Source organism: Lagenorhynchus albirostris, chromosome 5, assembly GCF_949774975.1.
Source record: "Lagenorhynchus albirostris chromosome 5, mLagAlb1.1, whole genome shotgun sequence".
Taxonomy (NCBI): domain Eukaryota; kingdom Metazoa; phylum Chordata; class Mammalia; order Artiodactyla; family Delphinidae; genus Lagenorhynchus; species Lagenorhynchus albirostris.
The window spans coordinates 140,712,615-140,739,943 of NC_083099.1; the positions used below are offsets into that span (position 1 = coordinate 140,712,615).

General features: G+C 38.6%; 1 protein-coding gene and 1 pseudogene across 1 annotated transcript in view; both read right to left on the reverse strand.

Moving 5' to 3' along the window:
* The window catches only part of DSCAM (DS cell adhesion molecule), a gene marked incomplete at its 5' end in the record, with an annotated part of 743,298 nt that overhangs the window by 494,203 nt on the left and 221,766 nt on the right, over positions 1–27,329 (reverse strand). The window lies entirely within an intron of this gene.
* Positions 5,896–5,996, reverse strand: LOC132521466 (U6 spliceosomal RNA; annotated as a pseudogene).

Below are 27,329 nucleotides of genomic sequence, written 5' to 3' on the forward strand. Positions count from 1 at the left end.
CACACACATGTCCCCCATCCCTGACAAAGATACCTACAATATATGCATCCTTTCATGTAAACTTTGCACATCAGCTAACAGAAGATTCATAAAAAGAGACACAAAAATAAAGCTAAAATGTGAATTCTCAAACCAAAAGGGTAGACATTGAAGTCCTGACTGAAACCCAGTTCTATTCCCCCCCCCACTAAATGGATCATTTCACTTTCATCCTTTTCCCACTTTCACATATGTTATTATTGTCCTAAATTTCATGGTTCAGGGTTTTCCAATTAGCCTGCCATAAGCATGTGCTTCAGGAGACAGTGCAGAAGCACTTGGCACTGTTGATGCTGGGAAACTACAGCTCAGGAAGAGCCAGTCCTCTCTGGGAATATTTCCTGAGATGGTGGCAGGATGCCACAGCCCAGCATAGCTTAACACTTCATCACACAGAGAAAGGAAAAGATGAAAAGTAACAGGATGGAATCTTAATAACGTAATCAAGGGAGTCCCATGTAACCTGCTCTACATTAAAAGACAGCAACCACTGGACCTGTGACCCTCAAGTACACCTCAATAGTTGAATGCTCTCTAGGTAACCACTGATTCTCAAGGCCTGAGTTCATCACAGTTTGGCTTTCGACCGAGCTGCCCACCATCCAACACATTCTTTACTGCTCCAAAGTAATTTGAATTTATCATGGACTGGATTTAGCAAATTTATGTTTAACTGAATTCCAAATGATTTCTAATTCTCCTTTTAGTTCAAGACAGCACACATTATGTGGCACAGAATGCTTTTAAAACAACATCATTGTTTGAAACATTCGGTGGGGTTGATGCCACATTTCTCTGAAAAAAAAAAAGTCAGCTAAAGAGAAAAGGAAATAACATCACCACCAACATAGGCATCCATTCATTTATTCACCCACTCATTCACTCAAGAATTCATTCACTCACTCAAGCATTTGTTAATTCATTTACTCATTCAGTCATTCATGAACTCAAGCATTCCTTCATTTATTCATTCACTCACTCATTTCAGAGCTATGCGTCACAGTGCTACCTAGTGCTGGGAACTGCGCAAGGGGACAATCTTGGCCTCCTAGCTCCTCTATAGGCATCTGTTTATGTCACACAACAAGGGTGGGCATGGGTGTGGGTTGACGACCCCATTCCAAGTGCATAAGCGTCTTTCCTTCAGTGACAAGGAGAAATGCCAAACAACAACAAAACAGAAGGAGGGGGTGTTGGCAATATTACTATGAAAGGCACGGGCCTGTGGGCAGAGCCACTTTAAGGCATTCATGGGTCTTTCCTTCAAAAAAATTGTTTAAAATTATATTTTATGACTAGCAGGATTAAGACAAATGCAATCTGGCTGGATTATGTTCATTATTTTCTTCTGATTTGGAAAGAAATTAAAATATTTTCATGGGATCCTAAAATTATAGTGGCCCTAGACACTGTGCCTATTGCACTAGGGGATCACTTGGCTCTGGCTTTGGGGTCACTCATGCCAGCATCCTAATCTTTCCACACCCATGAACTGCATTGACCGTGCACAAGGCAGCTCACTTCTTCATGCCCAGGTCTTTGTGGCTAAGACATACCTAGGGCTCTTGTTTCTGCTTCTCCTCTCCCCATCAAACAGGAATAAAAATAGAATTGGCTCTCAAGGTCAGTGAACCCTAAGAGTGGCAAGACCACAGAAGTCTCTCCTTGGTTGCTCTTAACACTGAACCAGAACATCCAGACCAAGTAAGGCTCATGAAATTGGAGTCAATTTCGTCAGTTGCCCGCTATGAAGTAGGTTAAACCGAAGTGTTCCCACTTCAGGGAATGAATCAAGTAGGGTCTTTATTTTGTCTCTTATAATAATTCTCATTTTATACCACATTTCACATCCCCAACCATCCCTATCTTAATGATTGCTTTTAACATACTTTGTAACTGACTTTTTTTTTTGGATTTTGAACTCAGTTTGATCTTAAATCCTCTTTTTTTTTAATTGGAGTATAGTTGCTTTACAATGTCAGTTTCTGCTGTACAGTAAAGTGAATCAGCCACATATATACATGTATCCCCTCTTCCTTGGATTTCCCTCCAGATGAAGCAACCAACGAAGGATTAATCTCCAAAATATACAACCAGTTCATGCAGCTCAATATCAAAAAAACAAACAACCCAATCAAAAAATGGGCAGAAGACCTAAATAGACATTTCTCCAAAGAAGACACACAGATGGCCAACAAACACATGAAAAGATGCTCAACATCACTAATTATTAGAGAAATGCAAATCAAAACTACAGTGAGGTATCATCTCACACCAGTCAGACGGCCATCATCAAAAAATCTACAAACTGGAGAGGGTGTGGAGAAAAGGGAACCCTCTTACACTGTTGGTGGGAATGTAAATTGGTGCAGCCACTATGGAGAACAGTATGGAGGTTCCTTAAAAAACTAAAACTAGAACTACCATATGACCCAGCCATCCCATTCCTGGGCATATACCTGCAGAAAGCCATAATTCAAAAAGAAACATGCACCCCAATATTCATTGCAGCACTACTTACAATAGCCAGGGCATGGAAGTAACTGACTTATTATGTCCATCATCTGTCTGTCCTCACTGAAACATTTAGCTCTACAAGGGCAAGCATTAGTATGTTCTGTTTACTACTGTATTATTATTCCTGACACTTCTCAGGCACACTATAAGCACTACGTGAATATTACTTGTTAATTAAATTGATTTGAAAATGATCAGAAACACTGGTTTGAAAAACATTAAAATTCAGCCTTCAGGATATTTGGGGTATATTCTACAAGAATTGTTTCTCTACAAACTACAACCCTTGGTCTAGTACTGTTAGAAAGCTCAGGTCTGGCTGCTCCCTGCTCACAAGACAATGCTTGAGAGACAAGTGTCGGTAGAAGGGAAAAGGAAAAGTTGTCTTATTTCAGAGGCTGGCAGCTGGGGGAGAGGGAAAGTTCATGTCCAAAGGCTGACTCCCCCACTGCCGATCAGTGAGCAAGAGCTTTTAAAGGGGAGTTTCAGGGGTGTATCAGCAGAGGGAGGGGGCTCCATGCAGAACAGCACAGTCAGCTCTGACCGTCATCTTGAAATTGGCCAGAGATGGTCTGATCAGTGTCGTCTTGATTGTTTTAGGTACAGTTAGTCTTCAGTTCCAGGGTCAGTTTGTTCCCATTTCTTTGATGTCAGTTCTCAGAACTGTGGCAGCTATGCCATGGTTACAGTCTGGTCATCATGTAGTTAACTTCTTCCACCTGGTGGAGGGTTCAGTATTTACAAAACAGCTCGAAAAATATGGCTCAGAATATTATCTATAGCCCTTGAGGAGAAACTACAGGTCCTTGACTTTGCTTAATGACTAAACTATTACTTTGTCCTGTTTGCTTTTCCTTTGCTTCTGCATTTTCTTATTTCTCTGATTAAACTTATCCTCTGGCTAAAGTTTTTCTATAGACAGAAGGCAGGCAGAGGGAGGCATGGGGGAGGGGGCTTCTCTCCTGGGAAGGCCTCATAGGGTCCTGTTTTGTTTCCGTATTCCTGGTAGCGCAGCCTAATATTTTTTCTGCCTGTTCATCCTTTCCCACTTCTGATAATATAAACTATTTTTGACTAAAGTGTACAGCAAGGGATGCAGAATGTATGTGTACCACCCCCTTCTTCCCCTTTCAAATTCTTCACGTGCCACAATTTCTTATCTAAATTTTATACCAATCTGACAGTTTCTCATAAAGCAAGAACAGAGAGAGCATAGTAGCAAAGTTACTGAGCTAATTTTATTAAGGCACAAGGTGCTTTAGGATATGATTCAAATTTTTTTTCTCATTAAGATTGGCCAGTCTAGTTGAAAAAAAGACAAGACTTTGGATTAACCATTTCCAATATTCTGAATGTACAAACTATCCCATTTCCCGCAAAGGGGAGCTCTCCCAAGCTTTAGGGAATCCTTTGTTGTCCCTGTGGACCACTGCTATCACACAGACACTCCAGGCTGTACATTCAGGGAGATGCTTATGGTAATTAGAGGCGGAGACGCACGGAAAAGGAAAAACTATTAAGAATCTTATTTTCTTCCTTATGACATATCAACTCATTTCCATTTTTATTCAAAATGTTATTCGTTGTATTGATTTTTTTTTTTTTTCGGTACGTGGGCCTCTCGCTGTTGTGGCCTCTCCCGTTGCAGAGCACAGGCTCCTGACGTGCAGGCTCAGCAGCCATGGCTCACGGGCGCAGCCGCTCTGCGGCATGTGGGATCTTCCCAGACCGGGGCACGAGCCCGTGTCCCCTGCATTGGCAGGTGGACTCTCAACCACTGCGCCACCAGGGAAGCCCCGTTGTATTGATTTTTATTATAAAATTATTATATTCACATTGTAAAAACTTCTATAAATACAGAAAGATAGAAAAAAATAAATGAACCATGATCACATAATTGCATCTTGCCAAAGCAAAATGCCTTCTATTAACATTTTGATGTATACCCTGTAGACTGTTCTGATGCAATGAACAGAATGATCTGAAAGGGGCCCCAGGAGTTCACTCAGGGTAGCCCGGACAATGGGCCAACTGGAAGCAGGGTCCCCGTTTCTGCTGGCATAAGAGCTGCATCTGAGTGAGACTTCTTACCCCTGACAGAAGGGGCTACACCTTCCCATGGGCCTGGGGGTCTCCAGGTGCTGGGCAGCTGGCTCTCTCAGACAATTCCAGTAGCAGTCAATGCCTACTAAACCCAGACAATGTTTAGTAGGATTTCTCTCAGGCTTACAAGAAAGGAACATATGCAGAGAGGTTCCTCGAATGACAGACCCAAGCACTGTCGAGAATACCCAAACCCCAGCCTGCATTTCTGTGGGATGATGAACAGATAAGGAACCCTTTCATTTTCTCACTTACATCTACTTTCTTCCTTAACGTCTATTCCTTAACACATACTGTACCACCTTGTAGAATATGCCCTTACCTACTGTGATAGACAGTTCTCCGTGTCAACTTAGAGTTAGGCTGTAGCACCCAGATATTCAGTCAAACACTAGTGTAGGTGTTACAGGGAAGTTATTTTGTAGATGTGGTAAACATCAACAATCAGTTGACTTTAAGGAGATTACCCTGAATAATCTGGGTCAGCACAATCTAATCAAAGAACTTGAAAGAACCTAAAGCAGAAATGAGCTTTCCCTGAAGAAGAAATCCAGCCTGTGGACTGCAGTATCAGATCCTGCCCCAGAGATTCCAGCCTGTCCTGATGGCTTGCCTTATGGATTTCAGACTCACTCACCCCAACTGCATAATTGTGTGAGCTAATTCCTTGAAGTACTATCATCTATCTATTTCCTACTGGTTCTGTTTCTCTAGTGGACCCTGAATGATACACTCACCTTGCACCAGAGTTATATAATTTCATTCATAAGCTTAAGTTCTGTATAAATGAGAAATCTATTTAGGTAAGGTTTATGAAACTTGGGACTTTTCTCCCATTTATTTGCTTCTTTGTTTTTTTCTTCTTTTTCTTTCCTTTCTTTTATTGAAGTATAGTTGATTTACAATGCTGTGTTTCAGGTATACAGCAAAGTGATTCGGTTATACATATATAAAAGAATATACACAGACACAGACACACACACACACACACACACACACACATATATATATATATATATATATATATATATATACACACACATTCTTTTTCAGATCCTTTTCCCTTATAGGTTATTACAAAATACTGAGTATAGTTCCTGTGCTCTACAGTATATCCTTGTTGGTTATCTAATTTATATATAGTAGTATCTGTTAATCCCAAACTCCTAATTTATCCCTCCCCCCACTTTCCCCTGTGGTAACCATAAGTTTGTTTTCTATGTCTGTGGGTCTATTAAAAACATGGAATGCTTCACGAATTTGTGTCTTCCTCGAACAGGGGCCAAGCTAATCTTCTGTGCATGGTTCCAATTTTAGTATATGTGCTGCCAAAGCAAGCATGTTTCTTTGTTTTTTATGCTTTTCCCTTTTTTCCCCAAACGGAGTTGAAGATATCAATATAGCAAGGTATCATAAATCTAAATGAATATAGAACATTCACATATTCTAGAATGAACACAGACTATTTGTTAATACATAATTAAGAAATAAAAAAAGGAGGCTTATGGTAGGCAAGTAAGAAGGCAAGAATATATTTAGGAACAAAATGAATGCCAAAAGCTGGGAGAACAGGAGAACGGAGATGAATCGCTACAAAGATCCGTAGAAATTCACCAAGTACAAAGGCTGAGGGCAGAGCCCAAAGGCAGAAAGAGATGCCCCCAGGTGCAGAAAGCCAGGAATGGGTCTAGAGAGCAAAGAGAATGCACCAGAAACTCAAAATGCTGGCAGGCAGGCTGTAAAGCAGAAAGAGCATTGCTATGGTTTGGAAAGCTCGTAGCTGGCCTTGCAATGCACAAAGATCTAAAGGGGGTGTGGCTGGTGCTCTGATCCCAAGCTCTCCAAAGGCAAAGTTTCAAACCCACCTTCACAATGTGCGAAGTTTTTGGCGAACTGAATCTAACTTAAGATTCCAACTCTGCAACAGAGTCCAGAGACAGCTCAGCTACATGTTAGATTGACTCAGGCTCACACCATCAGCCTGACAGGGGGCACGTCTTCTCAGGAGGTGAATATGTCTTATCCCAACACTATGTTCAGCATAAAATAAAAAATCACAAGATGCACAAAGAAGTGAGGAAAAGGGGCCTACATTTAAAAGAGGAAACAGTTCATAGAAATAAATATAGCAATGACCCAGATGTCTGAATTATCACTCAGGAATTCTAAAGTATCTATGATGAAGGGTCTAGAAGAAAATGATGACAACAAATATGAGTAGATGATGAATTTCAGCACATAAATGGAAACAGTAAAAAGGAAAATCAAATGGAACTACCAGAATCGAATTATGTGACGTCAGAGAGGAAGAATGCATAAGCTTATTAGCAGACTTGGACACAGCAGAGTAAAGAATCAGTGAACTCAAAGGCAGGCCAATAGACCCTATCTTGACAGTAGATAGAGAATAAAAAGTAAAAAACTAAAATAAAATAAAACAAAGTATCCAAGACACGTAACATACTCTCAAGCAGTATAAATAATTGGAGTCCCAGAGGTTAGAAGAGATATAGGAAAAAATTATTTTAAGAGACAATAGTCACTAAATTTGAAATTGATGAAATACATCAATACACATATCCAAGAAGCTCAGCAAACCACAGACATGATAAGCCTTTAAAAAATAATTTTAAAAATCACACCTATCACATCAGAGGCAAACTGCTGAAAACCAAAAATGGAAAGAAAATCTTAAAAGTAGCCCAAAAAACCCAGCCAGGTCATATGCAAGGAAAGCATGAAAAGAGTGATGATTGAATTTCTCAGAGTGAAATAGAGTTTTCAAAGTGTCAAAATATTTTTTTAAAAAAGCTGTTAATACAAAATTCTATATCTAACAGAGGTTTACATCAAAAATAAAAGGTAAATTAAGACAAGTTCAGCCAAAGAAAATCTCAGATTTTGTAGCCAGAAAACCTGTGCTACAAGAAATGCTAAAAGAACTGCTTCAAGGTGAAATATATGATTCCAGATAGAAGTTCAAGTCTGCAGGAAAAAAAAAGAAGACCATAGAAAGTGCAAAATATAGGTAAAAAAAGGGGACCTATTTATTACTTTTAATACGTGTATGTTTGTGTGTACAGACACATATCTATGTTTGTGTAATACATATAACATATACAGATTTAAGCTACAATTGTTCAAAGCAAAAATGGTAGCAACATTTTGTAAGGTTCATAGAATACAGAGGAATAGAAGAGCACAAGGAGCAAGAGGGAGATAAATGGAATTATACCTGTAATCATGGTGTTCCTACATTTTGTAAAGAGTTTGATATAATTGGAAATTGAACTGTGTTAAGTTAAAGATACACATTGTAATTCCTAGTGACCCTGAAAAAATAATACAAGAATGTATATTTAAAAAGTTAATAGAATTAAATAATTACTTGGTCACTCAAAATAAGTCAGGACATTAAAAAGAGAAACATACACCAATATGAAAGATCTAAACCCAAGTTATGTTGATAATTACATTATATATGAACAGACTAAATGCCACTTAAAGATGAGGTAAATAAACAAGATCCAAATGAATGCATTTTACAGGAAATATACTTAGAACATAAAGAAACAGATGGTTGAAAATGAAATGTTAAAAAGCAACATACTATCCAACCACTGTGCATCATAAATCTAGATGGCTTTGTTTATAGCAGACTTAGTGCAATTCAAGACAAATAGTAACATCAAAGATAAAGAGGAGTATTTCATAATGTTAATAGTCACTCCACCAAGAATGAGTAACTAACCTAAATTTAAATGTACCTAACGAAATAGATTCAAAACATATGATGCCAAAATTGACAGAAGATTTTTGTTTTCAAAAAGAAAGCTCAAATTCACAGTGGGAGATTTTAACATGCTTCTCCTTATGACTGATAAAACAAGTGGACCAAAACTTGAATAAAATATAGAATATTTGATTAACACTATAAACCAATTTAACATAATTAACACTTAAAGAACACTCTACTCAACAACTGTGTAGTACAGATTCTTGCCAAGAGCACATGGAATATTAACCAAGATAAATCAAATTCTTGGACATTAAAAATCCCTCAATTACTCAAATTATAATAATTCAAAGTATGTTCTCTGAAAACAACATTAACATTGAAATTAATAGTCCTAAGATAACTTTAAAAATATTCAACTAGTAGGAAATTAAACAACACATTTCTAAGCAGGTGACAGCCTGAAGAAAATCCATAAGGAAAAATAGAAGATATTTTGGATTGAATGATAGTAATATTTGTGGTGGTGGGTTCTTGAAGATACTCTGGATGTCCATCTCTGAGGAAGTGGATTCATAAAATGTGGTGGATACAAATCATTGACTACAATGCAGCTGCTAGGTACAAGGAATTCAATTTACACATAGCAAAGTGGGAGAATTCCAAACACATAGTGTTCATGAAAATTAAAAGATGTATAACACCCTTTGATTATGTAAATTAAACCAACATTTGCATAAAACAATAATATACAGTGTAAAACATACCTACAAAAATGCACACTCAACATATTAGCACATTTCAAATGGTGGGAGCAGTTATCCTTGAGGAGGTGGGCAATAGGAATAAAAGGAAATAAACAGAACAAAAAGGGAAAGAGTCTCTGTTAGACCAATAACCATCATGTGCCACAAAATGAGAGTCCCAGAATCCTCTGAAACTGACCCCAAACAAACAAAAACTAAACAAACTTTAGACTAGACACAGAGCAAAAAGGAAGAGTGCAGAAAAACGTTGATATGATGAATCCCCCAAAGTGCAACACAGAGAAGTAAAGAGTTAGACCAGGTGAAAGAGAAGTTAAGAGAAACAGAGAAAAGAATAACAAATCCCAAAGCACTTTTAACAGGATCCCTGGAAGAAGACAATGAGAGAGACAATATTTGAAGAGATAAAACCTGAAGGAAATCCCAGAACTGATGAACAACATGAATCTTCAGATTCCAGAAATATAAGCCAAGCAGAAAAAATATTTTTAAAATCTTTAACTAGATGAAACTACAGACCACCACCGAGACAGAGAAAAATATTAAAACCTACCAGAGAGAAAAAGACAGATTACTAGCAGAGTAAGGACAAATAAGATGACAGCCGACTGCTCACTGGCAATGACATATGGGAGAAAGTCGTAAGAAGGTATCACAAAGTTTCTGAAGGAAAGTAAATGTCAATATAGAATTCTATATCCAGCTAGGTTACCAGTCAAAAATGAAGCATGACAAAGTTCTTCTGAGATATAAGAAGAAAGAGAGAACTTACTATTCTTAGACCCTTACTGGAGAAACTATTGAAGATTATACTTCATCAGGAAGGAAACATGTCCTGCAGTAACAGGTGGGCCTCAGCCAGTGAGCTTAGCATCCTCAGCCATGCACCTTCCGATTGGTCAGGACTCTGTTCCAATTGGTTAGGGGCCATGCCTTACCAGATCTTTACTATTCAGACAATGCTACCAGGCTACCAGAAGCAATGATAAGAACTCTATTCATACATTGGTAAATCCAGATAAATATTAACTTTAAAAAGATTAATAGGGCTGTTAAAAGTAAGGCATAATTAAAATTCTAGACAAAGCAGCATGAAAAGCAGAAGAAAGAGATGGGAATTAAAGAAGTCAAGTTCAGGAGAAGGGTAGACAAGCTCATTAACTTTAAGTTTTGTATGTGAGGGTACATGTCAAAGTCATGGTTGACAACAAAGAATAGAAATAGAATTTGTAACTTCCACACCAATAGAAGAAATAAAGAACGCTAGCAATCTATCAAACAGCAGGCAAGTTCGGTAGGGGAGCAGGAGAATCAAAAACATTGATAAATGAAAATACCAAATATGCCAGAAATTCAAGGAAATATAAATATGCTTACATGACCTACTGGAAATAATCAACTGTGCATTTTTTAAAATGTCTTGTAGAGTGGAGCTACAGTGCTCATTAGAGAGAAATTTATAGCTTGCAATGTATTTCCTTTTAAAAGAGAGAAAGACTAAAAACAAATCAGCCAAAAATTCAGTTCCATGAGCTAGAAGAATGAAGCAAACTCAAAAAATCAGAAAAAAAGACATAAAATACAAAACAAGAAATTAAAATGCAACAAAAGTTACGTTTTTAAAAAGACTAACGCTGTAGGAAAGAATCTCAACAAGCACAAATCATCAACAGGAACGAGGGAGGAGACATTGCTATGGCTAAATCAAAAGAGAATCCTTTAAACGAAGAAAGTAACACTTCGGTCTTCTCTCCAAGCTCAGGGGGTGCCCTGCCACCTCAGGCAGGGGCAGGAAGTCTAGTGTCTGGCTTAACACCCGGAGGCCACCTTCTGCCAGACTCGCACACGGCTACTGCTTGAAAGCCGTCTGGGTTACAGGGCTTTGTGTCAAGCTCTGAGCCAGAGGTGCCCACTCAGCACCTGTTTATATCTTTTCTCTCCCAGCAGTGAGGTAAGGACATCATCCCTGTTTTACAGGAGCGGGAACAGAGGCTCAGGGATGTCAAACAGCACAGTTAAGTTCGCCCAGCTAGTTAGTGGGGAAACCATGTTTCAAGCTCAGGTGTGTCTCAGTTCAAAACTTATAATCCTAAAACTGCAGCAACTTTCACAGTTCCTCCCAGCTGTGAGTGTAAGGGGAGCTGGAATGGGGAGAGAAGTACAAGGAAGGGTCAAGTCAGCATTTAAACTTTCCTTCACTCTTTCCAAAATGTGACTTTCTAGTTTTGTCCGCCTGGCACAGGATCTTTTCCCACTGTTAGGTGGGCCCGCCTGGCCCCGAAGCCTTCCACGGTCCACTAGAATCTGAACGCATAGGTCTCACCTTGAAACAGACGGAAAGGCATTTCAAATTGGTAATTCACAGCTAGTACTAGTTTAGTCTTATTCTCTTTTAAAGTTTAACAATGACCTCTTCATATTAGTAAGATGTATTTCTTTCCATTTTTCCTTTAAAAATATAAACAAGTAACTCAGTCAGATATATTTTCACTTCCAGAGTCACATTTATTTGACCTGCTTCTTATTTTTAATTCCCTGATCCCATATGCTTGTGAGATTAGCAAATGCTACTGAAATGTGTTTGAGTCACAAGGTAATTACTTTAGATAAATGTCATTCTGTGGTTTAGGATTAGGTCCTAATTCCAGTTTTTAATAGTACCTGGTTAAGCCCTCCTTGGATTGGCTCGATAGTCCTGGGGACTATATGTAATAAAAGCCCACAAAGTAACTCATTCATAAGCCAGTTCTGATGTGTAGATCCTGATGGCTGAATTCATACCTAAATCCAAATCTTCCTGTCAGATATCAGCAAGAAGAGATGAACCAGCATGCACAATTGTGTTTAAATAATGAGAATGTTATTCAAAAGGCAGACCTCAAAAAGTACCTATATCAAATATGTTCACCATGACTTTCAGTTTGTAGGTATTTTTTAGTGCCAAAACGGGATAAAACACACAAAGAAACACATACTTTCATGCACACACACTCCAGATTCAGAACCCAAGATAACAGTTCCAGCAAGAAAAAAAACATTGTTAGGTTACATGTCATAAACATACTTGTAGGAAACGTGTGACCTTGGTAACAATATCCAGAAAGTGTTTTTAAAATGCACCATTAAGCACAGGAGGAGAGACAGCAATTTGGAGAAACAGATATGGACACACGTAATAAATATTTCAGAGATTTCCAGTCATTGGGATTCTGCACATATCTCATGCACATAAAGATAAGATCTGGAGAAAATGAAACTCTGGTTAGATAACATGAGGCCTTACCCATAAATACTTAATGGAAGTTGAAATGATGTTTTGAACATGGTCTAACTGAAAGCAAAATGTCAGCATTCAGAACAAAGTACTCTAGATTTGGAAAAACACACAAATGAGCAGAACCCTGGGCCAGACGGAACAACAGGTATAACAGAGTGATATCCTTAAGTAAGCAAAGGGATAACCTTTTTTTTTTTACATTTATTTATTATTTATTTATTTATTTTTGGCTGCGTTGGGTCTTTGTGCTGCGCGCAGGCTTTCTCTAGTTGCGGCGAGCGGGGCCTACTCTTCGTTGAGGTGCGTGGGCTTCTCATTGTGGTGGCTTCTCTTGTTGCGGAGCACGGGCTCTAGGCGCGTGGGCTTCAGTAGTTGCAACATGCAGGCTCTGTAGTTGTGGCTCATGGGCTCTAGAGCACAGGCTCAGTAGTTGTGGCACACGGGCTTAGTTGCTCCGTGGCATATGGGATCTTCCCAGACCAGGGCTTGAACCCCTGTCCCCTGTATTGGCAGCTGGATTCTTAACCACTGCGCCACCAGGGAAGTCCCGGGATAACCTTAATATAGACTGGGCACTGATATCTGAGCAATGAAGCAGACTATTAAAATCATGAATAGATGAGAGAATTTAATTAAATTTACCACAAAATTTTAGAAAGGAATAAGAAAGACAAGACCAAGGACAACTGACTATTGATGAACTACTGAAGACAATCCATGAAGAATTCAGAAAAGTACAAGATGGCATCCTAAAAGGATGCTTATGAAACCAGTACTGTACTTTCCAAGAGACCCATTATTTTTTATAAATGTATTTATTTTATTTATCTTATTTTTGGCTGCACTGGGTCTTTATTGCTGCGTGCAGGCTTTCTCTAGTTGCGGTGAGCGGGGGCTACTCTTCGTTGTAGTGTGCAGGCTTCTCATTGTTGTGGCTTCTCTTGTTGCCGAGCACAGGCTCTAGGCACACGAGCTTCAGTAATTGTGGCTCACGGGCTCTAGAGCGCAGGCTCAGTAGCTGTGGCGCGTGGGCTTAGTTGCTCTGCGGCATGTGGGATCTTCCCAGACCAGGGCTCAAACCCGAGCCCCCTGCATTGGCAGGTGGATTATTAACCACTGCACCACCAGGGAAGCCCCAAAAGACACATTTTATAAATGGAAAGCAATGGCACGCAATGGGTCCAGCCAGCGAGACAAAAGGCTATTTGGGGCAAGTACACACTGTACCATCCAAAGCCCTCGCTGGTTTCTAGGTTGAGAACAGATTATATTAACCATTCCAGGCTGGGTTTAATGTTTGGCAATTCAACTCCCATTTGCGGCATATCAATCTTCAGAATTAAAGGCCACAAATGAACCCTCAGACAGGAAAATGCTTCTGGGCCTGACCGGTGAAGGAAGTAGACACTTCATCCACCCTCCTTTCTTCCACCGCATCCTACACCTGCCTCAGCTGTCCCCGGTGGTGGTCTTCTCCCAACATCACTGCAACGCTGAGGGTCCTCAGCGCAACCAGGGGAACAGGCAGGAGAAAATAGCAAAGTGCAAAGAAGGAGAGAATATCTGAGTTTTTAAAAATGTGAACTTCCTCTTGGTCAGCCAACTGGCTCTGGGGAAATTCCTTGAGTCTTTCCCAAATTTTCAATGAAACCAATGTAATGATTGGATAATCTCAGAAGAACTGTGCTCCTGTGCCTGTATAATGAATGAGTTCTCGTATAATGCATGCAAGGCAGAATACAGAGTGTCCTGGGTGTGTCACCCTGTGTTACAAATGATGGAGCTAAATTCCAGAAATGTTGGCTGACGTGGTCTCCATCTTCTTACTTGGTATGATGCTGTGTAACCCATGAACGTGGTCAATGATGGAGCAAAAGCCTTCTTGAAACAGAAGAAAATCATTCCGTTTGTGAAGGAAAATCACCAACTTAATAAACAAAAAAATCCCCAATGTTCTCATCTTCTCACAGTCCTACCTCCATTCCATTCTTGAAGGTGTCTATAGGCCCACGTGGCCTGGGGACCAAGGATCCTCTGTAGTGCCACGATATTTGGGGCTCACGTCAGCAAGGTCAGGTCACTGAGCACTGAGTCCTCAGCATCTCAGAGTTTGACCATCGGCTGTCACTGTGAGTTTGTCAAGAAAAGGACTGTAAAATATCAAAGGGAGTAAAATTTCGTGATGAAAGAAATCTCTCTTGAAAGGCAAGATTACTATGCATTAAGGAACAAGGCAAAATTGCTGATGTGGATGGAATTATGCCTCAAGAAAACTGAAGGGAAAAACAATCTGTATCATTCAGAGAAAGACCTGCAACTCGATCCCCACTGCCTCTGTGTGTCATGTTGAAACCCGTAAGAAAAGGAGCCCAGGATATTTGATTTTTTGTCCCATGAACCCGCTGGTTGGTTCCTTTCCTGGATGAACCAACTTTCCTAGTTGGTTCCTTCCCTGGATGTGGGGGTTTGGACCGAGCTCAACTGTGCCACCAACAGCTCCAGCTCAAAGCCCTCAATGTGAGTTAGAGGTCGCTGGGTCGGGTCTGGGGAATAAACAAATCACATGTAGTTTGCAAATCTGTCTGCACGTCAGATGAAAGACAATTTGGATTTAACTCTAGACGTGAAGCTGGAGTGTTGTAATGACAAGGAACAAAACCAACTCCCATCTCAGAAATGCTGGCAATAGGGTTAGGGAGGTGCTGGGAAAAGCACGGATCTGAGGAATTAGCAAGAGTTATAGAATGGAAGGAAAAAGCAAAGGGTGCCCATGGCAATGTGAGGAACCCTCGGCAGTTCGTGAAGTGCTTGTACATCCATCAGTGTAACTAGCTCACATTCCATCCCCATCACTCAAAGAAGAGACAGGGGCTCTGCAAAGTCAGGTCAACAGGCCCCAAACATGCACATCACCAGAAACCCTGGAGAAGGTTTTCACAGGTACCAGTGCCTGGGTCCTTGTGGTCCAAGGGATGCTCTGGAGGTGGGAACTGTGAACCTGGAACTGTCAAAACCCACCTTGGTGACTGACGATCCACAGGTATGAGAACACAAAAAGGGACGCAGAGATGGGAAGTATTGGAGCCCGTTAGAGTCATGAGGAAATTCTATTAAATGTTAAAGAAACATGCTTACAAAGGCTTATATTAAAAATTATTATTATTAAAAGTATTAATATGTCTACACATTTTTTTTTCAGTATGTCAGTACAATAGCAAGGAACATGGATGATTTCAGAGAGGGTTTATTTTTCCTTATTTAATGTTAAAGGGAAAATAATTGCATGCACCTCTCATCAGTAGTGACAGATGAAATGAGAGGGTTGTGTTTGATTGTTCAATATCACAGAGGCAAAGTTGGTTAACGAGAATGACAAATCTGCGTGCTAGGAGGAAACATTCGGAAACTGCCATCCCAAGGTTGATCTGAAGGACAAGGATGTTTTAGACCAGCTTCGCAAACTTGAGTGTGTGTAAGAACCACCCGAGATTGTTAATATGGATTCTGACGCAGGAGATCTGGGAAGGGGCCTGAGAGTCTGCATTTCCGACCCGTTTCCAGGTGAGGCAAAAAGGCACACACACACCCAGGAGTGTAGCCAGGTGTTCCCAGCAGCTCAGCAGTAGGTATCTGCCAGGAGGGCAGATAGAGCGTGGACAAACACCCTTGCTTGAAACCCAACTTTTATGAGAATACATCGATCACTGCAGAAAGGAGCCTGACCTCTCAATATCTATACAGTCCTCACTTTGTTTCTAAAGCAAATTTCTGTAACTAATAATCCTGTATTCCAGTCATAAAATCATAAAATTAGACTACAGGGGAAGGCTGGACTTGAAATGGCAGCAAAGATGACACTGGGGCAGCAATCACATCACATGGCATCTACCAAGAGAAAAGAGGCACTGATTCCATTGCACAAAAATGTAAGAGCAGATGAGTTGTTCAACGGTCCATTAAAGGACACAATCTTTTTTTAAGAAAAAAATTATTTATTTACTCATTTGGTTGCACTGGCTCTTAGTTGCGTCAGGCGGACTCCTTACTTGTGGCATGCAAACTCTTAGATGTGGCATGCATGTGGGATCTAGTTCCCTGACCAGGGATCGAACCCTGGGCCCCCTGCATTGGGAGTGTGGAGTCTTAACCTCTGTGCCACCAGGGAAGTCACAAAGGATACAATCTTTTCCAAATTTTTTTTAAAAAATCTAGTAAAATCATTTTACTTAAAAACACTAAATAATAACAACACACACATAAAGAGAATAATACCTTTGGGAGGAAATTAATAATAACACACCTGTAATAACCTCATCAATGAAACAAGGATCAAGTGGAGAAGATATAGGAAAGGTCACAGATTGCAGACTTTTAACTGGAAGTTATCCTGAAATCATCTAATTTTTACCTCCATTCTTTTCTGACCAGAAAACTAGGGCCATGTCTGAGCCAAAAGCACATAATTTTCATGACAAAAATTCGGGCTGTAACTCATATAACTATATATTTTTCCTAACAAAAATGCTAATCTACTCACTGATCTTTTTAATGAGGTGTTCATAAGTATAGGTTAATTATAACATGTATTATGTTGGAAAATGTTTTCTATGTTTATTGTTTTATACAAAATTTTATTAGCATCAGTTAATTAAAGAAAAAAGATGATGTATAGCCCATAATTGACTGGATTGCCAAAAGAGTGAGAGTACACGGTCTTTATCCCAAAAGACCAAATTTGTCATTTGGTAAGTCCTTCCCAAATTCTAATAAGGCCTCCAAATAACATTATCTCTACATAATACACATCTATTATTGCAATCTCATAAGAATCACCAGCTATATAATAACCAAAAAAAATTTAAGATGCTGCAATTTAAGTTTAAGCCCATTCCAACAGGAATATTCTGTAAAAAAAAAAAATCAGCACTTGCAAAGCCTCTGGGCGTGAGCTGGAGTTGAAAGTTAAGCATCTATTTGCATTTGGTTTAGGAAATCTTTGCCACCTTCCCATGAAATTTCGGCTGTCTCAGTGGATTTGGTGAAGATCAAAGTCTCCACACTCAGAGAGTGGGTTTTAATCCCTGCCAACAGTCAATCATTTGATTCTCCAGTACAAAGAGCTACTCCTGGTGAAGTGCTGCCACGTGGTTAGGACTTCACACGGCCTTGTTTTCACCTACTTCCATTCACTGGGATACTTGGGTTCCAGGTACTGCAGACACTTTACAAAATGTATACAAGGAGAACGGGAAACGCAAACCCCTGCTCGGAAGTCAGTGACAGAAAACACTGAGGGAAGCCTTTCCCTTCTCTTCCTGCCTGGTGAGCAAGTGACACGGTGTAGCGCTGTCAGGTGAGGGCTAACATCGTCCCTGATCCGTACACCTCAGGTTTACACCCACGGACCTTGGTGGCCGCTGGACCAAACTGCGGAGAGTCAGGGGCCACCTCACTTCAAAGGCCCCTCTCCTTCAACTGCATCACATAACCTTGTGATATTACACATCATCATACGTTTAGGAAAAATTACTTTGTGAATATCACCTGGTTAATATCAACACTGGTCAGAACATCTTTAAAAGGAGGAATATGTCTGTAATTCATCTCACATCCAGACCAGGATGGGAAGAGTTTGTATAAGCATTGATGTACGCCATGAATTTCAGCTAGTGGTGATGGAGCAAAATTGTAGCGAAACTGCCATTTTTAGAGGGACAGACTCTCCTTGTCGAAATCATTCAGACACTTCATTTTTGTTTTTCTCCAGATTCATAAAAAATGATTGATAAAAATGTTTGATTAGCAAAGTAAGAAATAATGATAGTTTAATATATGTAATTACAGTATAGAATGCTCATAGATAGTCTAGTCTTTTGTTCTCCCACGATCTAGACAAAAGAAAAAAACGAAACTTTTTTCCAGGCGTACTATTCAATTTGTTCTATTCTGCCTGTGCGAAGTGTTTAAAAAGAAAAATAACTGAATAAGAACAAAGGAAATTATTTTGACCGGGGGTGAAGAAGGAGAACTTTATTCTCATAAAAAAGAAAGTGAAACTATTTATGTGATGAGAAAAAAATCACAATCAACTATCATTATTCTGTAGTCTTATTTTCAAGGGCTGAATTTTCCGTCTTAATAATTAGGAACTCAAGACTACATTTATATGGAAAAAAGAAGACTCCGGTTAAGTTATTTCATGTGATACATCACAGCCCTGCAGGTGTAGCCGTCTCCACTGCTCTGTGCCGTTTCTCAAAGACCATGAAAGTAACGATTATTCACAATGGAATTGTAATCTATCAACAAGTCACTTTTTCCCTGGGAATAATCAATGAAGAAACAGCAATCTGCCCTGAAGCTCTCACCTCCAAAATATGATTGCTACACTTTGGCAATCAGTACAGTACAATTAATGCTTTATTCATACTTCCTCACCAAACCAAATGAAAAGAAAAAATAAACAATAATGAATTACCATCCTTTTAAGACATAAGGTATCTCACCTAAGAAAATTTTTAAAAAAACAAGCTTGAAATTTTTGAACTCATCTTTAAAAACGAATATGATGTTATCGAATGTGTACAAATGATGATGAAGTACAGAGTTTGCAATTTAGCACCTGTAATCATCTCAAAACCATTTTCATCACTAACTATTTTAAAAATAATAGACACATTATATTCTTTTGTCCTCTGGTGGCTTATGTCTGGATAATACAGGCCAATTTTCTATACAAATGGACTGGCTCTATTTTTTTAATCCACCATTATAAATTACGATACCCCTTTCTCTCCATCCACCGATCTCTTTTAAGACACAGAAATAAATCTAAACATATAACTCCTCTTCCCCAGAATTGAATTGATGGGGGCTGGCCAGCAGTCTCTGCCATTTTATAAGGCAGCCCACATGCTTGATCTGAAGCCCAGGGCACCTAAGAAATGAACCCAATATGAAACAGCTTCCACACCCAAAGGAAAGACCATACCTGGAGTCAAAGGCCTAGATTCTTATACTGAGTCTGCAGCTTACTCAAGAATATGTAAAAATAGAACATAAATGTAACGTTGGACAATGACACTTTGGAGAAGGTGAGTTTCTAATATCTCCGGAGTGACGCTCCACTATTGGGTTCCCTTCCTTCCCAGGCTTGGACACACCCACCATTCCTGGAGTCTCTGCAGGGCTTCCACGCAGTGCACTGAGGAAGGAATGCAATCCTCTTTGATGACTTTGATGACTCTGTGAGCACCGAGGAGGTTAACTACACTCTCAGATTCCTCATACGTAAAATGGTAAGAATAACAACACATCACAGAGTCCCCGAGAAGAGTAAATGAGATAACTTATTTAAAGTCTCAGCACAACGCTGGGACAGTAATGCACGGACAGGCAGTATAGCCAGTACTACCAATAATTATATCACTTACTATTACCTTGAACAACACGTCTCAAAGTCAAAAATACTGAAAAACTAACAGGAGCTAGTTTTTCCTTTTAAAAAAAAATTCTCATGGTATTTATTTTTTTTCCTTCCTGTTTTATTGAAATATAATTGACTGTATTAAGGTGTACAGTGTGGTGATTCGACTTACATACATCAGGAAGTAATTACCACAAGTTTAGTGACCATTCATCATTTCATATAAATACAAAATCAAAGAAATATACCTTTTTTTTTCTTGTGATAAGAGTTCTCAGGATTTGCTCTCTTAAAAGCTTTCATATATGACAGAGAACAGTGTTAATTATATTAATCCTGCTGTGCATTATATCCCTAGCACTTATTACTTCATTGTTCAAAATTAGGACGAAAAGTATTTCCTTCCCCAAACTGAAGTTTGGAACTGCCTTGGAAACTTTTTGACTAATGTAAACTACACTGAATATGTATGAGTTAAAGTAGATGTTTTTCATGTTGGGACTTCCCCAAAAAAGTTTTTTGTTATTTTAAGTCTCTGCTATTAAATTTTTTTTGAAATTATTGACACATGGGCTAAAGCGCCAATTTCTAGACTTATCATGATTTGGCAAAACCTCACCTGTCAGCTTTCCAATCCCCACCTTCACATGATGTGCTTCAATATTATGAAACTGTTTGAAAAGATCTGAAAGCATCATCAGTGTCATGGCTCTGAGGAGTGAAATGTAAAGGGTTGTGTTTGTCCAAGATCACTGATTAGTGAAAGGTAGAACAAGGATTAGAAGCCTGCTCTGGGCTCACTGCACAGACCATGCTTTTCCACAATCCAAGCTCTCACTGGAGCTTCATGTAATACCAGGGGAGAAATGGAGGGACACGAAGGTAGAACTCATAGAAATGGCAGTCCAGAATCAGTCTCAGGTACAGGCACAGCCAGGGAATGCGTGGAGGAACTGGGTGGAGGGAACAGCAAGTTGTTACCTTCTGAAGTCCCCCCAGTACCAGGCAGCACCAGTCATGCCTTCCTTGGGGCTGCCGTGTGTCTTTTTTTCACCTTTTACTTTGTCACGTTATGCATATCTTCCCATCCTCTTCATCTACCTGTATGTACCAGAAGTTGCCTCTTTTCAAAATTTAATCTCACCAGTTTTACTGGTCTCTATTTTTCTTACTTTTATGGACAATCTTCTCTATTATTTCTTTAAACATATTCAATGTGCATGACTTATAATCTCCAATAATCCTTATATCTACAATCATTGGGGGTCTGATTCTGTGCTTCATGGCACTTATAGTTGCTCACGGCAGCTTATTTCTTCATATATATAATAACTATTTTATTATGAGTTCAAATTCCTTTAATCTTTGATCCTTTGATCTTTTTTTTAAAATCGAAATATAGTTGTGTTACAATATTGTGTTATTTTCAGGTGTACAGCGCAGTGATTCAGATAGATAGATAGATAGACAGAAAGATAGACTCCTATATTCCTTTTCAGACTCTTTTCTCTTTTATGTTACTGCAAAATATTGAGTATAGTTCCCAGTGCTATACAGTAGGTCCTTGTTGGTTATCTATTTTATATGTAGTAGTGTGGGTATGTTAATCCCAAACTCCTAAGTTATCCTTCCCTCACCCCCTTTCCCCTTTGGCAACCATAATGTTTTCTCCAGAAATATTTTATAAAGAACCTAATAAACCTATAGAAATAAAAATATAATAGCTAAAAGGACACAGCTGAAAAGAAAACTAGTACACTGAAAAAGTAAATCTGAGAAAAATATAGGGAATGAAGTACAGATATATAAAATGATGGGAAATAGGAAAGAAAAGTCTTAAGAAAACGATAATAGAGTGAGAAGGTCCAACATGGAGTAATGAGAGTTCAAAGAGCTAACGGAAAGTGGGAGAAGGCAATGAATATTTGGAGAGACAATGCACTGGGATTGTCCAGAATTGATGTAAGATACCAGTCTTCAGAATCAGAAAGTCATAATCCTACACCTAAATTCTAGTGAAACAGAAAAACACAAAAAATAAAGGAAAGTTTTATTTAAAAACAAAAAACAGCTATTGAGAAAAAAACTGTTACCCACAATAAACAGTGTTTCTCAACTTACTGTCTTCTCAAGAGCAAACATGAAAGTCAGAAGGTAATAGAACCATAGTCTTCAGATGGTAAGAGAACATAATATTAAACTAGAATTCTATAGCCATAAAAGCATCTTTGAAAAATGAAGTCAAGATAAAAACATTTTCATATAAAAAAAAACTCAGAGATGACCCAAACTAGACTGTCAAAAAAGAAATTTTAACTGATATGTTTGCAAATTCCCAGATGGAAGGTCGTAGCAGCAAGATTTTAATTCCTGACTCAGTGTCACACTATCTAACACTGTCCATGTCAAAAGTCTCAGGATTTAAACAGGTTGGATGATCCTTTCAATTAAAACAAAATTAATCCTGAGATAGCACCTCACAGGGCCCATGATAGGTACGTCACGATGGGTGAACAGAGGAATGGATAATTATATCTGCCTTCCCTGCATTAAGAACTTTCTGGGGAAAGGCGCATACTAGGGTTTTAAAGAACCATCTCCGCTGAAAGTCATGCTGCAGGCTCACGCTGGTGAAGGCACAGACAGGCTCTGCACACATCACAGAGCACACAGGTCTTGCCTGGTCAGGAGTATGAACATGCCTTCTCACCTGAAAGGCAATACATTCTTCAGGACCACCCGCACCCCCATACACACACATAATTTATCCCTCTTGATAACTTATGTTCACTATAAACAACTAGAGCCACTCTTTTTTTTCTCCCTCAGAATTTGGCATAAACTTTCTCTTGGGGTCTGAATATATTGATGAACTTACGTGAAATTCCCTCCTTGCTGTTAAAGACCCCTGACTTTGACTGTATATCATTCCAAAATAATGACACAGTGTTGTTTCGATATATTTGTAACAAGATTAGTCAAAATAGATTGAGTTGTGGAAAAGATCAAAACTACACAGACACACACACCTATGTGTGTGTGTTTATTTATACTGGAATAGTAGATAGATAACCTTTTTGACCCAGAAGAAAGTAATATTTGATTTATTTACTTCCATTTAATCCATACAAACTGTAAAATTTATAAGTGCTTATTAAGTGAGAAGGTTTCTTTCTTTCTTTTTTTGGTTTGTGGGCCACTCACTGCTGTGGCCCCTCCCGTTACGGAGCACAGGCTCCAGACGCGCAGGCTCAGCGGCCACAGCTCACAGGCCCAGCCGCTCCGCGGCATGTGGGATCCTCCCAGACTGGGGCACGAACCCGCGTTCCCTGCATTGGCAGGCGGACTCTCAACCACTGCGCCACCAGGGAAGCCCAAGGCTTCTTTCTTTGAGAGGAAAGCTTTAATATTTTATTTATCAGATCAGCTCATGTTTAATTCATTTCTTCTCCTGCCAACTCTTTAAAGAAAGAACAATTATCGACCAAAAAGAGGAGGCAGAAGTCAACCATATATTCTGGTTCTGGTTTATAAGGGGACCAGATCCAAATTCTGTTTAATGTTATATTAAAAGGAAAGTTCTGACGACACAACATTTTTAAAAGAAAGGAAAGGAGATAAAAAGAGGAAGCAAGTAGGTTGCAACATCACAACAGTCCTAGGACACAAGCATCACTGATGATAAATTCTTTAGGCAAAGTAAAATTTATGATGTGGATAAGATAAGAGTATCCTGGCATCTAGTAACTCCTATTGCTAATGGGATATATGCTGCAGCAAATCGTGGCTTGTGTGTGTGTGTGTGTGTGGCCTTTTTCTTACTTCCCAGCTGGCCTCTGGTTTTACTTTGGACAAAGAGTAAGGAGGGAGAGGACGCTGAGAAACCCACTGTCCCTGCAGTGGTTTCCTAGCCCTGCATTAGGGACAAGCCTTGAAATGGTGCATGAATGTGAGCAAGAAATACCCTATCATTGACACATCAACACGGCCAACTCACTTGTTCCATAAGAATATGTACTACTACCTAGAAAAGTGGGTGTTTTAGAAAAATAATTTTATATCCACAGGACTGGGAATACTATCAAACTTCCTGATACATACTCGCTAATACAAAATTGCTTCCCCTGAATGACCACCTTTCAGTAAAGCACTGAGTTTAAAGCATATTATTGCCAATATTCTGATTTCACTGATGGGTGGAAGCTGATGAGTCTGAGCCCACTCACAGGCCCTTGATTCTCATTCTTGGTCAAAGAGTTTTTGCATTTTTCAGTTATTAATTTATTCTGTCCAGATAAAAAGAAGAAACCTCTTGTCTATTCAGAGTTCTACAACACAAGGAAACAAAGGTCTTGACTGGAAAGGTTGGAAAGAGTAAATATGCTGTATACTTTACAGGTAAATATCTTAGAGAAAACAAGAACAACAAAAGAAAACAGAATACAGAATTGTGGTAATTCCTTGCAGCAAGAAAATACTCTTGAACTTTTATCCCCTCAAACAATCTAGGTGATGCTAAATTTACACATTAAGAAAAACTACTCAACTCTGTTCAAATTTTAAGGGAAAAAGAACGCTTTTACTGTGATTTAAGGCCTGGCTCACATTACAGTTTTATAGCTGAAAATCACTCTTTAGGAAAAATAAAATAGTTCATATATGCCTCATTTCTTGAATATATCATACAAATATATAAAGAGCTGTTCTCATCCCTCAGTGTTCTAGAATCCATCACAAGATAACAGCTGAACCAATGTAATGCTCTATTAAAAATAAAGAGCATGTCTTCTGCATTTGTCTTGCCCTTAGAACACTTTATAATTCTCTTTGTAATTAAGGTGCTTCCAGATTTTATATATATATATATATATATATATATATATATATATATACATACAAAATCAATTCTTTTTCTTTTTCTTTTTTTTTTTTTTTGCGGTACACGGGCCTCTCACTGTTGTGGCCTCTCCCATTGTGGAGCACAGGCTCCGGATGCGCAGGCTCAGTGGCCATGGCTCACGTGCCCCGCCGCTCCGCGGCATGTGGGATCTTCCCGGACCGGGGCATGAACCCGTGTCCCCTGCATCGGCAGGTGGACGCTCAACCACTGCGCCACCAGGGAAGCCCAATTCGTTTTCCTTTTTAACCAATCCCAATAGTTTTACATATTTTAAGAATCCACCATCACATCACACAATGCTCCCTTAATAAATAGTAAGCACTGACAACATATGGAATGTATTTATACAGTCATTTCTAAGCTAGTTTGGCTCTTGCTGGCTTAAACTGGCTTCTGCCTGATCAGATGTCACTGGTATGTCTCAAGTGTAAATAGCAACTAGGGCAAATCAAAATAATCTACTTTCCCAATGTCAAGTGGCCTTGTATATTTTACATTGGAGCTTGATTTCTTGGAAAAATAACCTCTTCAAACAAATGAAAATTTACCTCATTGATGCAAGATGTTAATAAGGAAATTGTAGGAAGAGGTAGGGAGCAGTGTATGGGGAATCTGTACTATTTACTCCCCTTTTCTATAAATCTACAAATGTTCTAGAAATAAACTCTACTAATTTATAAAAGATAGGTTTAAAAAAAGAAAGATTTGCCAACACTGGTCTGGGACCATGAAGCTTTCTCTATTAAAACCCTAAGAGATGCTTGGTAAATATATAACAACTGATAAACCTATATTGATACATTATTAGCCAAAGGACAGAGTTTATATTAAGTTTCACTCTTTGTCTTGTACATTCTATGGGTTTTGATAAATGCATAATGTCCTGTATTCACTATTACAGTATCATACAGAATAATTTTACTATCCTAAAAAATCCTCCATGTTTAACATATTTTTCTCTGGCCCCGACCTCCAAATCCTTGAACTTTTTACTGTCTCTGTAATTTCAACTTTTCCAAATGTCATGTAGTTGGAAACATACACTACATAATCTTTCCAGGCATGCTGTCTTCATTTGGTAGTACACATGTAAGTTTCTTCCATGTCTTTTTGTAGTTTGAAAGCTCTTTTCTTTTTATCACTGAATAATATTCCATTGTATGGATGTACCAGTTTGCTCATCCATTCAATTATTGAAGGACATTTTGGTTGCTTCCAGTTTGAAGCAATTGTGAACAAAATTTCTATAAGGATTTCTGTGCACACTTTTGTGTGAACATTAAGTTTTCAACTCATTTGAGTAAACACCTAGGAACATGATTGATGGATTGTATGGTAAGACTTCATTTAGTTTAAAAGTAACTGCCAAACCTTTTTGAAAGCAGCCCTACCATTTTGCATTCCTACCAGCAATGAGAGAAAGGTTCCTATAGCCCCACATCCTCATCGGCATTTGGTATTGGCAGCTTTTTGGATTTTAGCCATTTTAATAGCTATGTAGTGTTACCTCATCATTGTTTTAATTTGCAATTCCCTAATGATGTAAGATGTTGAGCATCTTTTCATATGCTTATTTTCCATCTACATGTATCTTTTGTGGTGACGTGTCTGTTCATTTCGTTTGCCCTTTTTAGAACTGGATTTTTTTTTCTTATTGTTAAGTTTCAAGATTTCTTTGTTTAGTTTTGATGCAAATCTTTTTCAGATAATTGTTTTGCAAAGATTTTTCTCCCAGTATGTGGCTTGTCTTTGTATGCTCTTAATGGTGTCTTTTGCAGAGCAGAACTTTTTAATGAAGTCCAACATCAATTTTTTCTTTCATGGGTTGTACTTTTGTGGTTGTATCTAAAAAGTCATAACCAAGTCAAATCCAAGGTCACCTACATTTACTTCTAGTATATCTTCTAGGAGTTGCATAGTTTTACATCTATATTTGAGTTTATAATCTATTTTGAGTTAATTTTTATAAAAATAAGTTTTAGAAAATTTTTATTAAATTTTGTGTCTAGATACGTTTTTTTTTTAATATGGATGGCACCAATTGTTGAAAAGACTATCTTTTCCCAATTGAATTACTTTTGTTCCATTGTTAAGAGTTAGTTGAATCTATTTGTGCGGATCTATTTCTGGGATCCTCATTCTGATCCATTAATCTAGTTGAATATTCTTTTGCCAATCTCAAACTGTCACAACCATTGGAGATCTTAAAGTCATGTAGTGGTAGTGCTCTAACTTTATTCTTCTACAATACTGAGCTTTTGACTTTCCATATAAACTTTAGAATCAATTTATTGATATGCATAAATTAAATTTCTGGGATTATTTATTGGGATTGCATTGAATCTATAGATAAAGTTGAAAAGAATTGACATCTTAGCAAGACTGAATCTTCCTATTTATGAATATGGACTATCTCTCCAATTATGCAGATCTTTAACTTCTTTAATCAGATTTTGTAATTTTCTTCATATAAATTATGTTCATATTTCATTAGATTAATATCTAAATATTTATCTTTTTGGTGTTAATGGAAATGGTAGTGTCTTTAATTTTAAATTCCGATA